The 22,794-nt window shown below is 52.0% G+C and overlaps 1 long non-coding RNA gene across 1 annotated transcript in view; it reads right to left on the bottom strand.

The window, feature by feature from the left end:
• LOC144600002 (uncharacterized) overlaps positions 1-22,794 on the bottom strand; it is a 269,597-nt gene that overhangs the window by 229,545 nt on the left and 17,258 nt on the right. The window contains exon 2 of the long non-coding RNA XR_013548065.1: positions 22,239-22,321. This is a non-coding gene — a long non-coding RNA (uncharacterized LOC144600002). The remainder of the gene's footprint in view (positions 1-22,238; positions 22,322-22,794) is intronic.

The following is a 22,794-nucleotide window of genomic DNA, read 5'->3' as shown; positions in this document are numbered from 1 at the left end:
GGTTTCCTCCCACACTCCAAAGACGTGCAGGTTTGTAGGTTAAATGGCTTCAGTAAAATTGTAAATTGTTCCTAGTGTGTGCAGGATAATGTCAGTGTGCGGGGATCGCTGGTCGGCGCGGACTCGATGGGCCGAAGGGCCTGTTTCCGCACTGCATCTCTCAGGTCTAAGTCGTCTGAATCAATGTTCCTAATAAATATTAAAGATGGAGGATTTTTTACACCAGCTCTCTGGGGACTCCAGAAGTCACAGCTGCACAGATTCAGAATCTATCTTTTTCGCTGTTTTTCACTTGAAGGCAGATGCTGAAATATTGGGAGCAGGTTCAGTAATTCTGCTAACAACCAATATTCAGTCACTTCCATTTAATTGCCATCATAGTCCCATTTTTATCGGGAGATTTCATTAAAATGTCTTCCTCCGAAGACAGATGTGATGCACTGCGAATCTCTGGCAGTTTGACATCATTAACTGATGACAAAAGATGGCTAATCCGTTCCCAATGACTGCTCCCGGGTAAGTGGAAACCTTTCTTTCAGGCCTGCGTTCTAGCGTGTAAGTTAATAGCGGGAAAACAGACTAAGTCCTCTGAAGTTACACGCAGAAAAGATCGCTGCAGTACCAACGTGAACGTGTTAACACACTGCAATACCTCTTCAAGGATCGGCGCGGTGGCGCAGCGGGTAGAACCGCCACCTCTCAGCGCCAGAGACCCCGGGTTCGATCCTGACCTCGGGTGCTGTCTGTGTGGGGTTCGTAAGTTTATGTGATAGGAACAGAATGAGGCCATTCAGCCCATCGAGTCTACTCCACCATTCAATCGCGGCTGATCTATCTCTCCCTCCAAACCCCATTCTCCTGCCTTCTCCCCATAACCCCTGATACCCACACTGATCAGGAATCTATCTATTTACAAAATGCTGGAGTAACTCAGCAGGTCAGGCAGCATCTCGGGAGAGAAGGAATGGGTCGATTGGTACCAGCATCTGCAGTTATTTTCTTATAGGATTCTATCTATCTCTGCCTTAAATATATCCACTGACTTGGCCTCCACAGCCGTCTGTGGCAATGAATTCCACAGATTCACCACCCTCTGACTAAAGAGATTCCTCCTCATCTCCTTCCTAAAAGAACATCCTTTAATTCTGAGGCTGTGATCTCTGTTCCTAGAGTCTCCCACTAGTGGGAACATCCTCTCCATATCCAGTCTATCCAGACCTAATCCCGAGTTTGTAGGTTCTCCCTGTGACCAAGTGGGTTTTCTCCAGGTGCTCTGGTTTCCTCCCACATCCCAAAGACGTGCGGGTTTGTAGGTGAATTGGCCCTCTGTAAATTGCCCTGAGTGTGTAGGGAGTGGTGCAAAACATAGAACTAGCGTAGAGACAAAGAACTGCAGCTGCTGGTTAATATACAAAAAGACACAGAGTGCTGGAGTAACTCAGCAGGTCAGGCAGCATCTCTGGAGAACATGGATAGGCAACGTTTCGTGTCGAGATACTTCTTCAGACTAGTGTGAACAGGTGATCGATGGTCAGCATGGACTCGGTGGGCCAAAGGGCCTGTTTCTATGCTGTCTCTGTCATTAATTTGAGCGTTTGTTGGCACTGGGCCTGTACTCGCTGGAGTTTAGAAGAATGAGGGGGGACCTCATTGAAACGTAGAGTATAGTGAGAGGCCTGGATAGAGTGGATGTGGAGAGGATGTTTCCACTAGTGGGAGAGTCTAGGACCAGAGGGCACAGCCACAGAATTAAAGGATGTAAAAGGAGGAGTTGGCTGCGCCTAACGGCTGCGGCTCTCTGGCAGTCTGTTGTCTTTTTTTCTTTTTTTTTTGTTTGTGTCGGTGTTGGGATGGTTTTTGTTTCTGTTTTTGGCTGTGTATGTGTGGTGGGGGTGTGTGGTGGGGGTGTGGGGTGGGGTGGGGGGGTGGGGCGGGGGGAAACCTTTATTTTATTAGGTCTCTTCCCCGGGGCGCGGCTCGGCTGCGGGCCTTAACATTGCCGGCGCAGCTCGGCTGCGGGACGTTTCAGTGCCCGGTGCGGCTCGGCTGCGGGCCTTAACATTGCCGGCGCAGCTCGGCCGCGGGACGTTTCAGTGCCCGGTGCGGCTCGGCCGCTGGACTTAACATCGCCCGGTGCGGCCGCGGGACGTTTCAGTGCCCGGTGCGGCTCGGCCGCGGGACGTTTCAGTGCCCGGTGCGGCTTGGCCGCTGGACTTAACATCGCCCGGTGTGGCCGCGGGACGTTTCAGTGCCCGGTGTGGCCGCGGGACGTTTCAGTGCCCGGTGTGGCCGCGGGACGTTTCAGTGCCCGGTGCGGCTCGGCCGCGGGACGTTTCAATGCCCGGTGCGGCTCGGCCGCTGGACTTAACATCGCCCGGTGTGGCCGCGGGACGTTTCAGTGCCCGGTGCGGCTTGGCCGCTGGACTTAACATCGTCAGCGCTGTTCGGCCGCGGGACGTTTCAGTGCCCGGTGCGGCTCGGCCGTTGGACTTAACATCGCCCGGTGTGGCCGCGGGACGTTTCGGTGCCCGGGGCGGCTCGGCCGGGGGGCCTTCCATCCCCTTGCGGGGGCTGTGCGTGTCGGTTGCCTCGGTAGGGGTCGAGCTGCCTGTCCGTGGGTGCGGGGGGAAGAGAGGGGAAGTTTTGTTGCCTCCATCACAGTGAGGGGGTGTTTGGAGTCACTGTGATGGATGTTTGTGTTGGGGTCGGGTGTCCTGTGTTCTTTTCTTTTTTGCTGTATTTTGTGTGACTGCTGAAATTTCGCTCGGTGTTGTGCCGAGTGACAATAAAGTGTTGTTATGGTTATGGTTATGGTTTAGGTAGGAGATGAGGAGGAATCTCTTTAGAAACATAGAAAATAGGTGCAGGAGTAGGCCATTCGGCCCTTCGAGCCTGCACCGCCATTCAATGTGATCATGGCTGATCATCCAGTTCAGTATCCCGTTCCTGCCTTCTCTCCATACCCCCTGATCCCTTTAGCCACAAGGGCCACATCTAACTCCCTCTTAAATATAGCCAATGAACTGGCCTCAACTACCTTCTGTGGCAGAGAATTCCACAGATTCACCACTCTCTGTGTGAAAAAAAACGTTCTCATCTCGGTCCTAAAAGATTTCCCCCTTACTGTACTCTGTTCCTTTGTACTGTCCAAAGTTTTGGAACGTGCTGTAGCTTCTCAACTCAAATACCACCTCTCTACCAATAACCTGTATGAAACTTTCCAATCCGGATTCCGCTCCAACCACTGTACTGAAACTGCGCTCCTCAAAATCACAAACGACCTTTTCCTCTCCTCTGACGCTGGCAACCTCAACATCCTCATCCTACTTGACCTCAGCGCCGCCTTTGACACCATAAATCACTCCATTCTCCTCACCCGACTTGAAACCTCCTTTAACATCACCGGCACAGCCCTATCCTGGATCAAATCTTACCTCTCTGACAGACACCAGTTCATCTCCATTAACAACTGTAAATCCCCCACCGCTCCCCTCCCCCAAGGTGTCCCCCAAGGCTCAGTCCTTGGCCCCCTCCTCTTCATCCTCTACCTGTTCCCCCTTGGTCAATTAATCCGCCATCATGGTCTCAACTTCCACTGCTTCGCCGATGATATCCAGCTCCTCATCTCCACCAAGTCAATCTCCACCACCACACACTCTACACTGACAAACTGCATCACTGAAATAAAATCTTGGCTTCAATCAAATTTCCTCAAACTCAACTGCAACAAATCTGAAATCATCATCATTGGTCCAAAAACGCTCACCAAATCCACCCAAAACCCAATCCTCAATATTGATGGTCTCCCAGTATCCACCTCACCTCACATCCGGAATCTTGGAATCATCTTTGATCAAACCCTCTCCTTCGACAAACACATCAAACACATCACAAATACAGCCTTCTTCCACCTCAAAAAAACATTGCCCGTCTCCGTCCATCCCTCTCCTCCACAGCTGCAGAAACCCTCATCCACGCCTTCATCACCTCCCGTCTGGACTACTGCAACAGCCTCCTTTATGGCTCACCCTCAAAAATCATCAATAAACTTCAATACATTCAAAACTCCGCTGCCCGTCTACTCACCCACTCCCCGATCCGTGACCATATCACCCCCGTCCTTTACAAGCTCCACTGGCTCCCCATCCCCCAGAGAATCCAGTACAAAATCCTCCTCATGACCTACAAAGCCCTCCATAACCTGGCCCCATCCGACCTGACTGACCTCCTCCACAGGCACACTCCCACCTGCACCCTCCACTCTGCTGCTGCCAATCTCCTGTCCCCCCCCCATCCGGACCAAACTCAGATCCTGGGGGGACAGGGCTTTCTCCATCGCTGCTCCCACCCTCTGGAACTCACTGCCCCAAACCATCAGAGACTCCTCCTCACTCACCACATTCAAAACATCACTGAAGTCTCACCTGTTCAGCACGGCCTTCAACCACTGACCGTCACCTCACCTTCTGTCTCCTTTCTCTGTTCGTTTACTTATTTATCTATTTACTTTCTTCTCTATGTTCTAGAAATCCCTGTAAAGCGTCTTTGAGTGTTTGAAAAGCGCTATATAAATGTAATGCATTATTATTATTATTATTATTATCCTTAAACTGTGACCCCTTGTTCTGGACTTCCCCAACATCGGGAACAATCTTCCTGCATCTAGCCTGTCCAACCCCTTAAGAATTTTGTACGTTTCTATAAGATCCCCCCTCAATCTTCTAAATTCCACCGAGTACAAGCCAAGTCTATCCAGTCTTTCTTCATATGAAAGTCCTGCCATCCCTCTTCAGTCAGAGGGTGGTGAATCTGTGGAATTCTTTGCCACAGAGGGCCGTGGAGGCCAAGCCAATAGATATATTTAAGGGAGAGATAGATTCTTGATTAGTGCAGGTGTCAGGGATTATGGGGAGAAGGCAGGAGGGTTAGGAGGGAGAGATAGATCAGCTATGATTGAATGGCAGAGTAGACTTGATGGGCCGAATGGCCTAATTCTGCTCCTATCACTTACAAACTTATGACCTTGTGAATTTAACCATTCAGTGATTAAGAGCAAGACACGTTAGATTCAAGTATCTCACTGCTGCAGAAGACAATGGACAATAGACAATAGGTGCAGGAGGAGGCCATTCGGCCCTTCGAGCCAGCACCGCACCACCATTCAAAGTGATCATGGCTGATCATTCCCAATCAGTACGTCTGTGGGGCAGAGCATCACAGGGGCCGGGCCAGTCCAGCCGGGGGTGAAACTCTGCACTGATCTGTTATCAGCTGTCAGTTCAGCTTATTGTCAGGTGTACCGCGGTACAGTTTATGTTGCGTGCTGTCCGGTCTGGGGATACAAGGAGAAAGATTTACTCTCCAGTCCATGCAGTTAGTCAGGGAGTCAAAGAGTCAGAACGAACAGCACGGAAACAGGCCCTTCGGCCCACCTTGTCCATGCTGGCCAAGTTGTCATAGTGGGCTAGTCCCATGACCCACTAAACCCTTCCCATCCATATACTGTCAAAGTGTCATTTAAAAGCGGTAATTATATCCACTTCTATAGCTTCCAATGGCAGCTCGTTCCAGACGCACCCTATCCTCTGAGTGAAAAAGTTGCCCCTCAGGTCCCTCTTAAACCTCTCCCCTCTCGTGTTCAGCCTGTGCCCGCTAGTTATAGAATCCTCCACCCTGGGAAAAAGACTTTGGAGGGAGACAGTGTTTCAGTGGGGACTTTGTGCGCTGCCTGATATTTAATTTTCTCTCCAGCATTGAGATTTTGAACGCTGAGGTCCCTGTTGACCAAGAGCCCAGAGACAGGCAGCAGGGCAGCGTGAAACATCTGTCCTCGGCCTCTCCTGTCTGCTTCACAACAGCTGTGCAGGGGGAACAAAGGGAAATAAAGGCAGTCAACATTTCAAGGAAGAGGGAATCTTTGTGGACGTTTCCTAAACTTCCAAAGTAAGGAAGCCTACTGTGTCACATTAACCTGTAGCCCGGTGGCACAACCATAGAGCTGCTACCTCACAGCACCAAAGTCCCGGGTTCCATCCTGACCTCGGGCGCTACCTGTACGGAGTTTGCACGTTTTCCCTGAGATAGTTCTCCCTGTGATAAGCCCGATAACGGCTGGAAAGAAACTGCCCCTGAATCTGGAGGTGTGCGTTTTCACACTTCTGTACCTCTTGCCTGATGGGAGAGGAGAGAAGAGGGAGTGGCCGGGGTGAGACTGGTCCTTGATGATGCTGCTGGCCTTGCCGAGGCAGCGTGAGGTGTAGATGGAGTCAATGGAAGGGAGGTTGGTTTGTGTGATGGTCTGGGTTGCTGGCCTTGCCGAGGCAGCGTGAGGTGTAGATGGAGTTATAGACAGTAGACAATAGACAATAGGTGCAGGAGGAGGCCATTCGGCCCTTCGAGCCAGCACCGCCATTCAATGTGATCATGGCTGATCATTCTCAATCAGTACCCCGTTCCTGCCTTCTCCCCATACCCCCTGACTCTGCTATCCTTAAGAGCTCTATCCAGCTCTCTCTTGAATGCATTCAGAGAATTGGCCTCCACTGCCTTCTGAGGCAGAGAATTCCACAGATTCACAACTCTCTGACTGAAAAAGCTTTTCCTCATCTCCATTCTAAATGGCCTATCCCTTATTCTTAAACTGTGGCCTCTGGTTCTGGACTCCCCCGACATTGGGAACATGTTTCCTGCCTCTAACGTGTCCAATCCCCTAATAATGTTATACGTTTCGATAAGATCTCCTCTCATCCTTGTAAATTCCAGTGTATACAAGCCTAGTCGCTCCAGTCTTTCAACATATGACAGTCCCGCCATTCCGGGAATTAACCTAGTGAACCTACGCTGCACGCCCTCAATAGCAAGAATATCCTTCCTCAAATTGGGGGACCAAAACTGCACACAGTACTCCAGGTGCGGTCTCACTAGGGCCCTGTACAACTGCAGAAGGACCTCTTTGCTCCTATACTCAACTCCTCTTGTTATGAAGGCCAACATTCCATTGGCTTTCTTCACTGCCTGCTGTATCTGCATGCTTCCTTTCAGTGACTGATGCTCTAGGACACCCAGATCTCGTTGTACGTCCCCTGTTCCTAACTTGAGTTGATGGAAGGGAGGTTGGTTTGTGTGATGGTCTGGGCTGCTGGCCTTGCCGAGGCAGCGTGAGGTGTAGATGGAGTCGATGGAAGGGAGGTCGGTTTGTGTGATGGTCTGGGCTACGTCCACAATTCGCTGCAATTTCTTGCGGTCTTGAATGGAGCTGTTCCCAAACCAGGCTGTGATGCATCCCAGTAAAATGCTTTCTAGGGCACATCTGTAGATATGGATTATGACATTCCTTCTTCTCCCCGCTCCCGGCAGAAGGTACAGAAGCTTAAAAGTGCAAACCACCGGACTCAGGAACAGCTTCTTCCACTCTGATATCAAGCTTCTGAACGATTCCTATTAAATCTTTTCCCCTTCACTTTAAGCCAACGTCCTCTGGTCCTCGATTCCCCTACTCTGGGCCAGAGACTCTACCCGATCTATTCCCCTCGTGATTTTGTACACCTCTATAAGATCGCCCCTCATCCTCCTGCGCTCCATGGAATAGAGACCCAGCCTGCTCAACCTCTCCCTGTAGCTCACACCCTCTAGTCCTGGCAACATCCTCGTAAATCTTCTCTGTACCCTTTCCACCTTGACAACATCTCTCCTACAACACAGTGCATAGAACTGAACACAATACTTTAAATGCGGGCCTCACCAACGGCTGATACAACTGCAACATGACCTCCCGACTTCCATACTCTATGCATAGCCATTTGAGTGCGCGTTCTGTAAACATGGAAGAGTTGTCCACATCTGTCACCCATTTCAGAACCCCACGCCAGTCGATTTTCTGACTGTGATTGCAGGCGGTGAGTAAATTGGAAAATCTAATTGCTTCTCCCTCTATCTCATCACTAATTTCCATTTTACAGCTGCTTTCTTCCAAGGCCCAGTCACAACACTCTCACAATTTAATTTCATTTTTTGCCACAAGGCTGAAGGCCGCTGGCTTACTTTTACGTAAAGAGAATTGTTTTCTTTCAATTTGGATTTATTTTTGTTGAATTTTGTATTCCAGAGTGGGGTTAACTGTTTGGTTCTTTCACTGAAAAAGCTTTGCGCTGTACATCGATACACTCGACAACGAACTGTTACCGTTAGGCGGTCACGGTGGCGCAGCGGTAGAGTTGCTGCCTGACAGCGAATGCAGCGCCGGAGACCCGGGATCCATCCCGACTACGGGCGCCGTCTGTACGGAGTTTGTACGTTCTCCCCGTGACCTGTGTGGGTTTTCTCTGAGATCTTCAGTTTCCTCCCACACTCCAAAGGTGTACAGGTTTGTAGGTTAATTGGCTCGGTAAATATAAAATAAAATTGTCCCTAGTGTGTGCAGGAAAGTGTTAATGTGCGGGGATTGCTGGTCGGCGCGGACCCGGTGGGCCGAAGGGCCTGTTTCGGCGCTGTATCTCTAAAACTAAAACTTAAACTAAAACTAAACTAAACTAGAGATAGACACTAAAGTCTGGAGTAACTCAGTGGGTCAGGCAGCATCTGTGGAGAACATGGATAGGTGACGTTTCACAGAGTGCTGGAGTAACTCAGCGGGTCAGGCAGCATCTCTGGAGAAAAGGAATAGGTGACGTTTCAGGTCGAGACCATTCTAAACTAAACTAAACATACAAACTCCGTACAGGCGGCACCCGTAGTCGGGATGGAAGCCGGGCCTCTGGCGCTGTGAGGCAGCAGCTCTACCCGCTGCCCCACCGTGGTCTCCTAGTCCTGCAAGGTTGTAAAGTCATTCAGATGCTTCAAGAACAGCCAGTCATTTACACAAGTGACATTGTGTAATCTCCCCCTTGTCTTATCTTTGGCTTTGAATGACTGTCAGCATCATTCTGTACACAGGCGTAGCTGCTATTTGTTTACCACCTATCTTGTCATCAAAGGCAACAAGCACAGGTTCACCTTGGCTGACCCTCGATACTCCCACTCAGTGTCATCCAACATTTAACATTCAGATTAAATGCCTTGCAGAATCACTATGTACTTTACAGTATTATGCCCTCTCCAAAATAGAACATTGGATAGGTTTCTGTATTCTTCTACCACAGCGAAGTAAAAAGAAAACTGAATGTTCACCTTTTTTTGTCCCTATCAATAGTGAGCAAATCTTGAATTAGTCTGTTGGAAGGAACACAGAATGCTGGAGTAACTCAGCGGGTCAGGCAGCATCTGTGGAGAACATGGATAGGTGACGTTTCACAGAGTGCTGGAGTAACTCAGCAGGTCAGGCAGCATCTGTGGAGAACATGGATAGGTGACATTTCACAGAGTGCTGGAGTAACTCAGCGGGTCAGGCAGCATCTGTGGAGAACATGGATAGGTGACGTTTCACAGAGTGCTGGAGTAACTCAGCGGGTCAGGCAGCACTTCTGGAGAACATGGATAGGTGACGTTTCACAGAGTGCTGGAGTAACTCAGCGGGTCAGGCAGCACCTCTAGAGAGAAGGAATGGGTGATGTTTCGGGTTGAGACCCTTCCTCAGACTGAGTGTAGGGGGAGATGGAGACACTGAGATAAGGAAGTATAAGGTGTGAAAACGAGACATCAAAGGGGATGGAAATCAAGGAAAATGTAGAATAGATGATTGATGGCTAGGAGAAGTTGACAACGAAGCAGACACAAGATGCTGGAGTAACTCAGCGGGTCAGGCAGCATCTCTGGAGAGAAGGAATGGGTGACATTTCAGGTCGAGACCCTTCTTCAGACTGATGTCATGGGAGGGGGCGGGACAGAGAATGTAGTCGGAGACAGGAAGACTAGTGGGAGAGCTGGGAAGGGGGAGGGGATGGAGAGAGTGGGAAAGCAGGGACTATTTGAAGTTAGAGAAGTCAATGTTCATACCGTTGGGTTGTAAACTACCCAAGCGAAATATGAGGTGCTGTCCCTCCAATTTGCACTGGGCCTCACTCTGACAATGGAGGAGGCCCACAACAGAAAAGTCAGTGTGGGAGTGGGAGGGGGAGTTGAAGTGCTGAGCCACCGGGAGCTCAGGATGGTTAAGGGGGACTGAGCGGAGGTGTTGAGCGAAACGATCGCCGAGCCTGCGCTTGGTCTCGCCGATGTAGAGAAGGGCGGTCACGGTGACGCAGCGGTAGAGTTGCTGCTTTACAGCGAATGCAGCGCCGGAGACTCAGGTTCGATCCCGACTACGGGCGCTGTCTGTACGGAGTTTGTACGTTCTCCCCGTGACCTGCGTGGGTTTTCTCCGAGATCTTCGGTTTCCTCCCACACTCCAAAGACGTGCAGGTTTGCAGGTTAATTGGCTGGGTAAATGTAAAAATTGTCCCTAGTGTGTGTAGGATAGTGTTAATGTACGGGGATCGCTGGGCGTTGCGGACCCGGTGGGCCGAAGGGCCTGTTTCTGCGCTGTATCTCTAAATCTAAAAAAAGTTGACATCTGGAACAGTTAGAGAAGTCAATGTTCGTACCGCTGGGGTGTAAGCTGCCCAAGCGAAATATGAGGTGGTATAAGAAAATAACTGCAGATGCTGGTACAAATCGATTTATTCACAAAATGCTGGAGTAACTCAGCAGGTCAGGCAGCATCTCGGGAGAGAAGGAATGGGTGACGTTTCGGGTCGAGACCCTTCTTCAGACTGATGTCGGGGGTGGGACAAAGGAAGGATATAGGTGGAGACAGGAAGATAGAGGGAGATCTGGGAAGGAGGAGGGGAAGGGAGGGACAGAGGAGCTATCTGAAGTTGGAGAAGTCAACGTTCATACCACCGGGCCGCAAACTGCCCAGGCGAAATATGAGGTGCTGCTCCTCCAATTTCCGGCGGGCCTCACTATGGCACTGGAGGAGGCCCATGACAGAGAGGTCAGACTGGGAATGGGAGGGGGAGTTGAAGTGCTGGGCCACCGGGAGATCAGTGGCGTTAATGCGGACCGAGCGCAGGTGTTCAGCGAAGCGATCGCCGAGCCTGCGCTTGGTTTCGCCGATATAGATGAGTTGACATCTAGAGCAGCGGATGCAATAGATGAGGTTGGAGGAGGTGCAGGTGAACCTCTGTCTCACCTGGAAAGAATGTTTGGGTCCTTTGATGGAGTTGAGGGGGGAGGTAAAGGGACAGGTGTTGCATCTCGTGCGGTTGCAAGGGAAAGTGCCCGGGGTTAGGGTGGTTTGGGTAGGAAGGGACGAGTGGACCAGGGAGTTGCGGAGGGAACGGTCTCTGCGGAATGCAGAGAGGGGAGGGGATGGGAAGATATGGCCAGTGGTGGGGTCCTGTTGTAGGTGACGGAAATGTTGGTGGATGATATGTTGGATCCGCTGGCTGGTGGGGTGGAAGGTGAGAACGAGGGGGATCCTGTCCTTGTTGCGAGTGGGGGGATGGGGAGCAAGAGCGGAGCTGCGGGATGTAGAAGAGACCCTAGTGAGAGCCTCATCTATAATGGAGGAGGGGAAGCCCCGTTTTCTGAAAAACGAGGACATCTCGGAAGCCCTAGTCTGAAACACCTCATCCCGGGCACAGATGCGGCGTAGACGGAGGAATTGGGAGTAGGGGATAGACTTTTTGCAGGGGACCGGGTGGGAAGAAGTGTAGTCCAGATAGCTGTGCGAGTCGGTGGGCTTGTAATAAATGTCCGTCACTAATTTTTCTCCTGTGATGGAAATGGTGAGGTCCAGAAACGGGAGGGAGATGTCAGAGATAGTCCAGGTATATTTAAGGGCAGGATGGAAATTGGAGGTGAAGTGTATAAAGTCAGTGAGTTCTGCATGGGTGCAAGAGGTAGCACCAATGCAGTCGTCGATGTAGCGGAGGTAGAGTTCGGGGATGGGGCCAGTGTACGTCTGGAACAGGGATTGTTCGACGTACCCGACAAAGAGGCAGGCGTAGCTAGGGCCCATGCGAGTGCCCATAGCTACGCCTCTGGTTTGGAGGAAGTGGGAGGAGTCAAAGGAGAAGTTGTTGAGGGTAAGAACCAGCTCTGCTAGGCGGAGGAGAGTGTTGGTCGATGGGGATTGGCTGGTTCTACGGTCGAGGAAGAAACGGAGGGCTTCGAGACCATCCTTGTGGGGGATGGAAGTGTAGAGTGACTGGACATCCATGGTGAAAATGAGGGAGTGGGGGCCTGGGAACCGGAAGTTATCCAGGAGATGGAGAGCGTGTGAGGTGTCTTGGACGTAGGTGGGGAGGGATTTGACCAGGGGGGATAGGATGGAGTCGAGGTAGGTAGAGATAAGTTCGGTGGGGCATGAGCAGGCAGAGACAATGGGTCTGCCGGGACAATTGTGTTTGTGGATTTTGGGTAGGAGGTAGAATCGGGCCGTGCGGGGCTGGGGAACTATGAGATTGGAGGCACTGAGGGGTAGTTCGCCGGAGTTGGTGAGGTCGGTGATGGTGCTGCTGATGAAGGTCTGGTGTTCATCGGTGGGGTCATGGTCCAGGGATAGGTAGGAAGAGGTGTCTGATAGTTGTCGTCTGGCCTCGGTGCGGTAGAGGTCAGCACGCCAGACTACCACAGCCCCTCCCTTGTCAGCGGGTTTAATTATTAAGTCCGGGTTGTTACGGAGTGAGTTGAGGGCTGCACGTTCAGGAGGGGAGAGGTTAGAGTTAGTCAGGGGGGTGGAAAATTTGAGGCGGCCGATGTCACGCCGGCAGTTTGAAATAAAAAGTTCTAGTGGGGGTAGTAGGCCATACTGGGGGGTAAAAGTGGAGGGGGTCCGTTGGAGACGGGAGAAGGGGTCATCAGTGCGGGGTCGGGACTCCTTACCATGGAAAAAGGCTCGGAGGCGGAGGCGGCGGAAGAAGAGCTCCACGTCATGGCGGACGCGGAACTCGTTGATGTGGGGGCGGAGGGGAACAAAGGTAAGGCCTCTGCTGAGGACAGACCGTTCGGTGTCTGAAAGGGGGAGGTCAGGGGGGATGGTGAACACCCGGCAATGGTGGGGGTTGGGGTCGGATGGAGGCAGGGGGGCAGGTGGAGGGGATGTATGGTGGGGGGGTGGTGGGTTAGCTGGGCAGAGGGGGGCATGAGGACCGATGTGGGGAGTACTGGGGGTCGCCTGGCTGGAGGGGGAAGGGGGAGAGCCAGTGGAACCCCTGCTGCAGTTACCTGTAGTAGAGGGTGGGCAGTAGGACCCAGCAGTGCTGAGGGGCCCAGCGCGGTGTGTGTGGGCCCAGCGCGGTGTGTGTGGGCCCAGCGCGGTGTGTGTGGGCCGGGTGGAGCTGCAGCCTGTTGTTGGTCCCGGGGGCCGGGTACAGCGACGGCTGTGACCTGCTGCTGGGCGGTGGAGCGGCGCGGGTCAGCACGGTCGCTGGGGGAGGCCAGCGGGGACCTGGAGTCCGGGTAAGTGGCGGTCGGCTCGGTCAGCGGATGGCCGGGGAGGGCGTGGGCGGCAACGGTGAAGGGGTCGGGAAGGTCGTGGGCGGCAGCGGCGGTGCAGAGGCCTCGCTCGTCGGCGGCAACGGCCCCGGGGAGGCGGTGGAGGTCGGCGGCGGCAGCCTCAGGTGAGCCTCGGCAATCAGCGGCCCCGGGGAGGCGGTGGAGGTCGGCGTCGGCGGCCCAGGGGAGGCGGTGGTCGGCGTCGGCGGCAGCGGCCCCGGGGAGGCGGTGGTCGGCGTCGGCAGCAGCGGCCCCGGGGAGGCGGTGGAGGTCGGCGTCGGCGGCAACGGCCCAGGGGATGCGGTGGTCGGCGTCGGCGGCCCCGGGGAGGCGGTGGGTGGTGATGGCCTCAGGTAGGCCTCGGCAGTCGGCGGCCCCGGGGAGGTGGTGAGGAGCGGTACTGCACCTGGTGGCAGTAATGGCGCCGCGGGCCTCTGCCTCGTGGTGTGCCGGCCGGCCGGCAGTGCGGAGCAGCGGTCGAGTTGCGGGTGGTCGAGTCGCTGCCGAGGAGTGTCGGTGGAGGCATCCGTCTGGAGGCGGGATAGTTTGCGAGCCTTCGTGGAGTCCAGGTAGGTGAAGAATCGAGTGTTGAGGGCGTGGATCCGGCGTAGGATGAAGTATAGTTGGGGCCCGTTGCAGGTGTGGGTGAATGAGGCCCGGAGCTGTGGGAGAGTCAGAGAGAGAGAGGGCCTGCTGGTGCCGGCGCATCCCAGCCAGGGTACAACGCAGGGCACGGAAAGAAAACTGTTCAGAGAAGTGGCAGATGGTCTGTTGGAGACGGTAGTCCGGGTTGGGTCCGAATTGGGAGGTCTGGAAACGGAGCTGGAAACCACGAGGCAGAAGATGGAGGCGCAGGCAAGTCCCAAGGAAGCAGATGTGGCTGTGGTAGCGAGTCTGGGTCAAGATGTGGTCGTAGAGTAGGAGGGCAGGAGAAATCACAGAGGGGGAGCAGCGAGAGAGCATGTTACTGAACTCTCGTCGAAGAGAGGAGGAGAACTTCTTCAAAGTGGACATACCTCGAAGAGAAATCGCAGTGGAGCAACCAGTAGTATAAGAAAATAACTGCAGATGCTGGTACAAATCGATTTATTCACAAAATGCTGGAGTAACTCAGCAGGTCAGGCAGCATCTCGGGAGAGAAGGAATGGGTGACGTTTCGGGTCGAGACCCTTCTTCAGACTGATGTCGGGGGTGGGACAAAGGAAGGATATAGGTGGAGACAGGAAGATAGAGGGAGATCTGGGAAGGAGGAGGGGAAGGGAGGGACAGAGGAGCTATCTGAAGTTGGAGAAGTCAACGTTCCCCCAGTTTGTGCTGGGCCTCACTCTGTGACGTGGGCGGGGTGGGCGGATGGTTTATTTAATATCGTCGCCACAGTGGCAGATTCCTGTGAAAGAATCACCTTCGGATAGCACCTGTGTGGCCATCTATTTGAGCGGCAGGTCTCCTGATCCACTCTGTGTTCATCACTGCCCCATTATAAGCAGGTCTGTGTGGCCTGTATGTCCACCTGGGGAACCACCACTAGGCTGCTCACATCCATGTCATTTAGGCTCCTTATGTCCACAAAATGGAAACTGCTTTCATCCCATCTGTCACCACTGCTATAGTGCTGTCCACCGTGGCAACGACAACGCTCCACTCACATCATTCCCGTCCGAACATATTAGTCTCGTTAAATGTCACTTTAACCGTCCACACTTCATCACAGCCAGAACTTCACTTTCATCAAGAGATTTCGCGAAAATGTGCTTTCCAATGTGGTGGTTTTCAACAGCTTAGCATCATTACCCAATGTCAAAGATACTAATGATATTGGACCATTAGACGTACGAGCAGAATTAGGCCATTCAGCCCATCGGGTCTCCCCTCCCCCATTCAATCATGGCTGATCTATTTCTCCCTCTCAACCCCATTCTCCTGCCTTCTGCCCATAACCTCCGATGCCCTTTGAAGGTGAATCTGTGGAATTCTTTGCCACAGACGGCTGTGGAGGCCACAAGGCAGTGGGTATTTTTAAGGCAGAGATAGATAGATTCTTGATTAGTACTGGTGTCAGGGGTTATGGGGAGAAGGCAGGAGAATTAGGTTAGGAGGGAGAGATAGATCAGCCGTGATTGAATGGCGGAGTAGACTTGATGGGCCGAATGGCCTAATTCGGCTCCTATCACTTATGGCCTTACTAATCAAGAATCTGTCAATCTCTGCTTTATAAATACCCACTGACGTGGCCTCCACAGCCCTCTGTGGTAAAGAATCCCACAGATTCACCACCCTCTGGCTAAAGATATTCCTGCGTAGATTTTGTGGTTTAAGTTTTAGTTTTTATCTTAGTGATGCAGCATTGAAAGAGGCCATTCGGCCCATCATGTCCCTGCCAACCCGTGATCAGCAGGTAGGGGCCCCGCGTCATCAAACAGACACTCATACCTTAAATTTGTTCAACTCTCCCTCTCTTTTTCCCTCTCTCGTCTCCCGTCTCCCCTCCCCCCTCCCCCTTTCCCTCTCTCACTCCCTCCCTCTCCCGCTCTCTTTCCCTCCCTCTCCCTCCCCCTCTCCCTCTCTTTCCCTATCTCTCTCCCTCTTCCCCATATCTCCCTCCCTCTCTCTCTCCCTCCCCCCTCTCTCTCTGCCCCTCTCTCTCGCTCGCCCCTCTCTCTGGCTCCCCTCTCTGGCTCCCCCCTCTCCCCCCCCCCTCTCCCTCCCCCCCTCTCTCCCTCCCCCCTCTCTCCCCCCCCTCTCTCTCCCCCCTCTCTCTGCCCCTCTCCTCCCCCCCTCTCTCTGCCCCTCTCCCCCCCCCCCTCTCTCTGCCCCTCTCTCCCCCCCCCCCCCCCGCCTGGCCACAGGGATTGGGCCATAGTGAGCACATACCATCACACTTGTTAAAAGATTGACAAAGATTCAAAAAAATGAAATATTTCCATGCCTCTGACTGTCCAACCCTCAGGAGTTGGGCCTGGTGATTTTCCACTATTTTATATCCAGTGAGCACAGCTTTATTTTCTCTCCTCACAACGTTCTCTGACCAAACCGACAATCTTCTATGTCCCCAGACCCTTATTAGACATCTCATTTTGATCACCGCTATTCTCGTGTGTGACCGTAACCCTCTCAGAGCTGGCACTGACAGACGCTGACAGACAGAGAGTGTCTCTTCCAGCTCCAACCCTGAGGACAGGAGCAAGGGAGAGATGGGAGGGCAACAAGTCCCAAACCTCAAGCACAACAGGTTGAATCAGTTCCAGGTAGGTCCAATGCAAGATGTTAAAGGAGTCAAGAGTTATAAAGAGTCATCGCCAGCTGTACTTGACATGGTCCCCACAAACCTGAAATAAAATGGAGATGTACAGACACACTAAGCCGTGATGCACCTTAGTGGCAGGATGAATCACAGCCTAGTTTGTGGACATACCTGCCCAAGGCCACAAGAAACTTCAGAGAGTCGTAGCTATAGCCCAGCCCATCACACACACCGCACTCCCCACCACTGACTCCATCTACACTTCACGCTGCCTCGGGAGAGCAGGTGATATAATCCAAGCCTTGTCCCACCCCGGTCATTCCTTCTTCTCCCCGCTCCCGTCCGGCAGAAGGTACAGAAGCTTGAAAGCGCGCACCACCAGACTCAGAAACAGCTTCTTCCCCTGTGTTATCGGGCTTCTGAACGGCCCTTCCATAAGCTAGGGCACTGTCCGATTCACCTCTACCCCATTGCGGACATTGGACTGTGTCTGTGGAACTGATGCGCTACAACGCTGAGAACTATATTCTGCACTCTGTATCTCCCCCTTGGCTCTACCTGTTGTACTGGAGTTTGACTTCATTGTGTTTATGTACGGTATTATACGCGGCAATAAATATAAACCGAAAGCTCAAGCTCTCAGAAGGGCGGCACGGTGGCGCAGCGGGTAGAGCTGCTGCCTCACAGCGCCAGGGACACGGGTTCCATCCTGACTACGGGTGCTGTCTGTATGGAGTTTGTACGTTCTCCCCGTGACCTGCGTGGGTTTTCTCCGAGAACTTTGGTTTCCTCCCACACTCCAAAGACGTGCAGGTTTGTAGGTCAATTGGCTTCGGTAAGGATTGTAAATTGTCTCTAGATGTGTATAGGATAGTGTTAGTGTGCAGGGATCGCTGGTCGGTGCGGACTCGGTGGGCCGAAGGGCCTGTTTCCACGCTGTATCTCTAAAGTAAACTAAACCATAATCATACTTTATTAGCCAAGTATGTTTTGCAACGTACGAGGAATTTGATTTGCCGTATAGTCATACCAATAAAAAGCAACAGAACACACAAAATACATTTTAACATGAACATCCCCCACAGTGATTCCTCCACATTCCTCACTGTGATGGAAGGCAAAAAAAAGTTCAATCTCTTCTACGGTTGCCAACTGTCCCGTATTAGCCGGGCCATCCCGTATTTTGGGCTAAATGGGTTTGTCCTGTACGGGACCGCCCTTGTCCCATATTAGGCCCGGGGGGGGCGCTGTAGGCCAGCACACTTTAGGCCCGGGGCGCGCTGTAGGCCCGGGGGGCGCTGTAGGCCCGGGGGGCGCTGTAGGCCCGGGGGGCGCTGTAGGTCCGCACGGCGCTGTAGGCCCGCACGGCGCTGTAGGCCCGCACGGCGCTGTAGGCCCGGACGCTGTAGGCCCGCACGGCGCTGTAGGCCCGCACGGCGCTGTAGGCCCGCACACTGTAGGCCTGGACGCTGTAAGCCCGCACGGCGCTGTAGGCCCGGATGCTGTAGGCCCCGACAGTTTAGGTCCTGACAGTTTAGGTCCTGACACTCTAGGTTTCCGACACTTTAGCTCCGGACAGTCTAGGCCGAGAGACCCGGGCACTGCTTAAAGGAGGTTGCATAGCAACCCGCCTCCCGGCCCGGGCGGCCGGCATGGATGGAGTGGGAGCGCGTGGCCGCTGGCTGGGTGAGGTCACGTGGGGCGCGGGGCGGTGACGTCACCTTGTCCCATATTTGGGAGTGAGGAAGTTGGCCACCCTAATCTCCCCCTTCTTTTTTCTCCAGCAGTCGGAAGGTAAGGAAGGAAGTCCAGCTCACAACAGGCATCGACCTCACTGCACTGAAATTTGCTGCCAAGGACCAAATGGAAATAATTCTTGTTTAGAATCTCCGTGATAGTAGAGAGATTTACTAGCGGCCTAAAAAGCCATTACAGCATTGGTATTGATCGCACTGCAAGCTAATGAATGATTAAAAGGGCACTAGTACAAAACGTGCAAATCATCCAGTTTTATTTGACGACTGTAGTAATCTAATCAACTTTGTCACAGTGTACGGGACCGAAATGTAAAGTCAGGGAGTTAAACATAAACTATTGTGTTCAACATAAAATTCACCTCTTCTCTGCAGTACAAGGGAAGAAAGGGAGATAACTGTTATGACAGCCAACGGAATGTTGGCCTTCATAACAAGAGGAGTTGAGTATAGGAGCAAAGAGGTCCTTCTGCAGTTGTACAGGGCCCTAGTGAGACCGCACCTGGAGTACTGTGTGCAGTTTTGGTCTCCAAATTTGAGGAAGGATATTATTGCTATTGAGGGCGTGCAGCGTAGGTTTTACTATGTTAATTCCCAGAATGGCGGGACTGTCATATGTTGAAAGAGTGGAGCGACTAGGCTTGTATACACTGGAATTTACAAGGATGAGAGGAGATCTTATCGAAACGTATAACATTATTAGGGGATTGGACACGTTAGAGGCAGGAAACGTTCCCAATGTTGGGGGAGAAGGCAGGAACGGGGTACTGATTGAGAATGATCAGCCATGATCACATTGAATGGCGGTGCTGGCTCGAAGGGCCGAATGGCCTCCTCCTGCACCTATTGTCTATTACTGAAGATAGACACAAAATGCTGGAGTAACTCATCAGGGCAGGCAACATCTCTACAGAGAAGGAATAGGTGACGTTTTGGGTCGAGACCCTTCTTCAGATTGGACACAAAAGGTCACCCATTCCTTCTCTCCAGAGATGCTGCCCGAACCACTGAAATACTCCAGCATTTTGTGTCTACATCAGGTCAAGAACTCTGCACCTACAACAACTAGGACTTGTAAAATGGTGCCAAACTGGCTACGCTGTGTAATGTGTAGGAGAGAACTGCAGACGCTGGTTTACACTAAAGGTAGACACAAAACACTGGAGTAGCTCAGCGGGACAGGCAGCATCTCTGGAGAGAAGGAATGGGTGACGTTTCAGGTCCAAACCCTTCTTCGGACTAGTTAGAGAAAAGGGAAATGAGAGATATAGACTGCGATGTCGAGATAAAAAACAATGAATGAAAAATATGCAAAAAAGTAACGATGATGAAGGAACCAGGCTGTGGGTTGGGTGAGAACGAGAAGCTGGTGTGGCTTAGGAGGGGGAGGGATAGAGAGTGGGGAATGCCGGAGTTAGTAAAGTTAGTAAACTCTGTACACTGTCTCAGTGTACTAATGCTATACCCTTGTATCTGAGGTGCCCATCTAAGGTCAAGTCAAGTCAATTTTATTTGTATAGCACATTTAAAAACAACCCACGTTGACCAAAGTGCTGTACATCAGTTCAGGTACTAAGAACGAACACACAATGGCACACAAACATAACAGCACATACATAAACAGTTCACAGCGCCCCCTCAGAGAGCCTCAAACACTAGGGAGTAGAAATAGGTTTTGAGCCTGGACTTAAAGGAGTGGATGGAGGGGGCAGTTCTGATGGGGAGAGGGATGCTGTTCCACAGTCTAGGAGCTGCAAAAGCACGGTCACCCCTGAGCTTAAGCCTGGACCGCGGGATAGTGAGTAGCCCCAAGTCGGCCGACCTGAGGGACCTGGAGATAGAGTGGTGGGTTAAAAGACTTTTGATATGGGGGGGGGGGGGGGGGGGGGGGGGCAAGCCCATTTAGGGCTTTGTATGTGAATAGGAGGAGCTTGAAGTTGATTCTGTACCGTACTGGGAGCCAGTGGAGAGAGGCCAGAATCGGGGTGATGTGGTCCCTTTTAAGGTGTATCTAAGTGCTGATGTATAGTGATACTTGTACTGACTCGGGGGGAGTGCCGTGAGTGCAGTGATCTCTGTGTTTGTGTAGACGAGGGCATTCGATTCAATTTGAGACACCAGCTATCAAGACAGATGTGTGTAGCGATTCATTCCTCCCTCGCACAATTAAAGCATGGAATAGTCTTCATCCTACTACAGTTACTCAACCAGACAACTACATTTAAGGCAGCTCTTCTTCTCCAAGAAGCCCTTCTTGCTTCAGTCCATACTCCGACATCCCGGAGTGTGGAGCGAGTGGGGAGGGAGGGAGGGATGGGGGGGGGGGGGGTTGTGTGTGTGTGTGTGTGTGTGTGTGTGTGTGTGTGTGTGTGTGTGTGTGTGTGTGTGTGTGTGTGTGTGTGTGTGTGTGTGTGTGTGTGTGTGTGTGTGTGTGTGTGTGTGTGTGTGTGTGTGTGTGTGTGTGTGTGTGTGTGTGTGTGTGTGTGTACAGGCCGCTGTGGTGGCTGTTTAAGTCTATGTTTAATCTTTATGTAGTTTTGTATCTTGTTCCTTTTTTTTGTATGACCATTGGCAAATCACATTTCACTGTACCTGGGAACACGTGACAACAAAGGACCATTGAACCATTGAACATAATCCAGCAATGAATTTCACTGTAGCTCGGTACAAGAGACACATATAGTGCGGGTGTCAGGGGTTATTGGGGAGCTGGCAGCAGAATGGGGTTTGGAGGGAGAGATAGATCAGCCATGATTGAAGGGCGAAGTAGACTTGATGGGCCGAATGGCCTAATTCTTCTCCTATCACTTATGAACCTATGAAGTACCATTGAACCATTGCTGCCTGACCAGCTGAGTTACTCCAGCACTCTGTGAAACGTCACCTATCCATGTTCTCCACAGATGCTGCCTGACCCGCTGAGATACTCCAGCACTCTGTGAAACGTCACCTATCCATGTTCTCCACAGATGCTGCCTGACCCGCTGAGTTACTCCAGCACTCTGAAACGTCACCAATCCATGTTCTCCACAGATGATGCCTGACCTGCTGAGTTACTCCAGCACTCTGTGAAACGTCACCAATCCATGTTCTCCACAGATGCTGCCTGACCTGCTGAGTTACTCCAGCACTCTGTGAAACGTCACCTATCCATGTTCTCCACAGATGCTGCCTGACCCGCTGAGATACTCCAGCACTCTGTGAAACGTCACCTATCCATGTTCTCCACAGATGCTGCCTGACCCGCTGAGTTACTCCAGCACTCTGTGAAACGTCACCTATCCATGTTCTCCAGAAATGCTGCCTGACCGGCTGAGTTACTCCAGCACTTTGTGTCTTTGTTTGTACCCCGGCATCTGCAATTCCTTGTTTCTACAGTAGAATATCGTACACAGTGTCCAGGCTGAGGAGAGGTTTGGTGGTAGCGTTTACAAAACGTCTCCGTGATCAATTAAAACTGTATGCAGTGCCATCTTTCAGAAGTGACAGTGACTGCAAGATACAATTTGAACTGGAGACAGGAAAAGCCCGTCTTACAGCAGAGAAAGAGATTAATGAGAAGCTTCCCTCACGTCTCGCAGCTGATGGAATGTTGATTAAAAGTGAGCAGGGTTTGGCTCTCCACAATAGAGTGTGATGTCTGTGGCATCATTATCGCGGATGCCCCTGACAAATGTCCCTTTGTTTCCCAAGTGTAGTTATTGTTCGGAAAGTATTTACACACACACACACACACACACACACACACACACACACACACACACACACACACACACACACACACAGTTGTGATAAATGGTAGAGCATCGTGGGATCTATGTACTTACTGTTTTTCGGAGTTAGCGGCCTCAGGTAAGAAGTGTTTCACCTCCGCCAGGTAGGAAGCACCTCACCTGTCCCGACACTCCCCCTGGAAGGCAAGAGACAAAATATGGTGAATGCAGAAATATCTGTCCACTTATCCACACGATGTGCATCCGTAATCTCCACACAGCCTTGTTTACAGGGGCTGTCAGAGAGTCACAGAGTGATACAGTGTGGAAACAGGCCCTTCATAGAGTCACAGAGTAATACAGTCTGGAAACAGGCCCTTCATAGAGTCACAGAGTGATACAGTGTGGAAACAGGTCCTTCGGCCCAACCTGCCCACACCGACCAACATGTCCCAGCTACACTAGTCCCACCTGCCTGTGTTTGGTCCACATCCCTCCAAACCTGCCCTATCCATGTACCTGTTCGAATACAACAGATTTTCTTTTACTCGCATCAATACTTGCGGTGCACTGGAACGCAAGTAAGAATCATCATTAAATGGAAACATGGCGAATGGTCAACCACACTTACACATGCACGTGTGTTGAACAGAGAACACTCTGTGTTAAC

This window comes from Rhinoraja longicauda, chromosome 14, assembly GCF_053455715.1.
Source record: "Rhinoraja longicauda isolate Sanriku21f chromosome 14, sRhiLon1.1, whole genome shotgun sequence".
NCBI lineage: Eukaryota > Metazoa > Chordata > Chondrichthyes > Rajiformes > Arhynchobatidae > Rhinoraja > Rhinoraja longicauda.
Note: the sequence above shows the minus strand (reverse complement) of the source record. Positions and strands in the feature narration are given on the sequence as shown.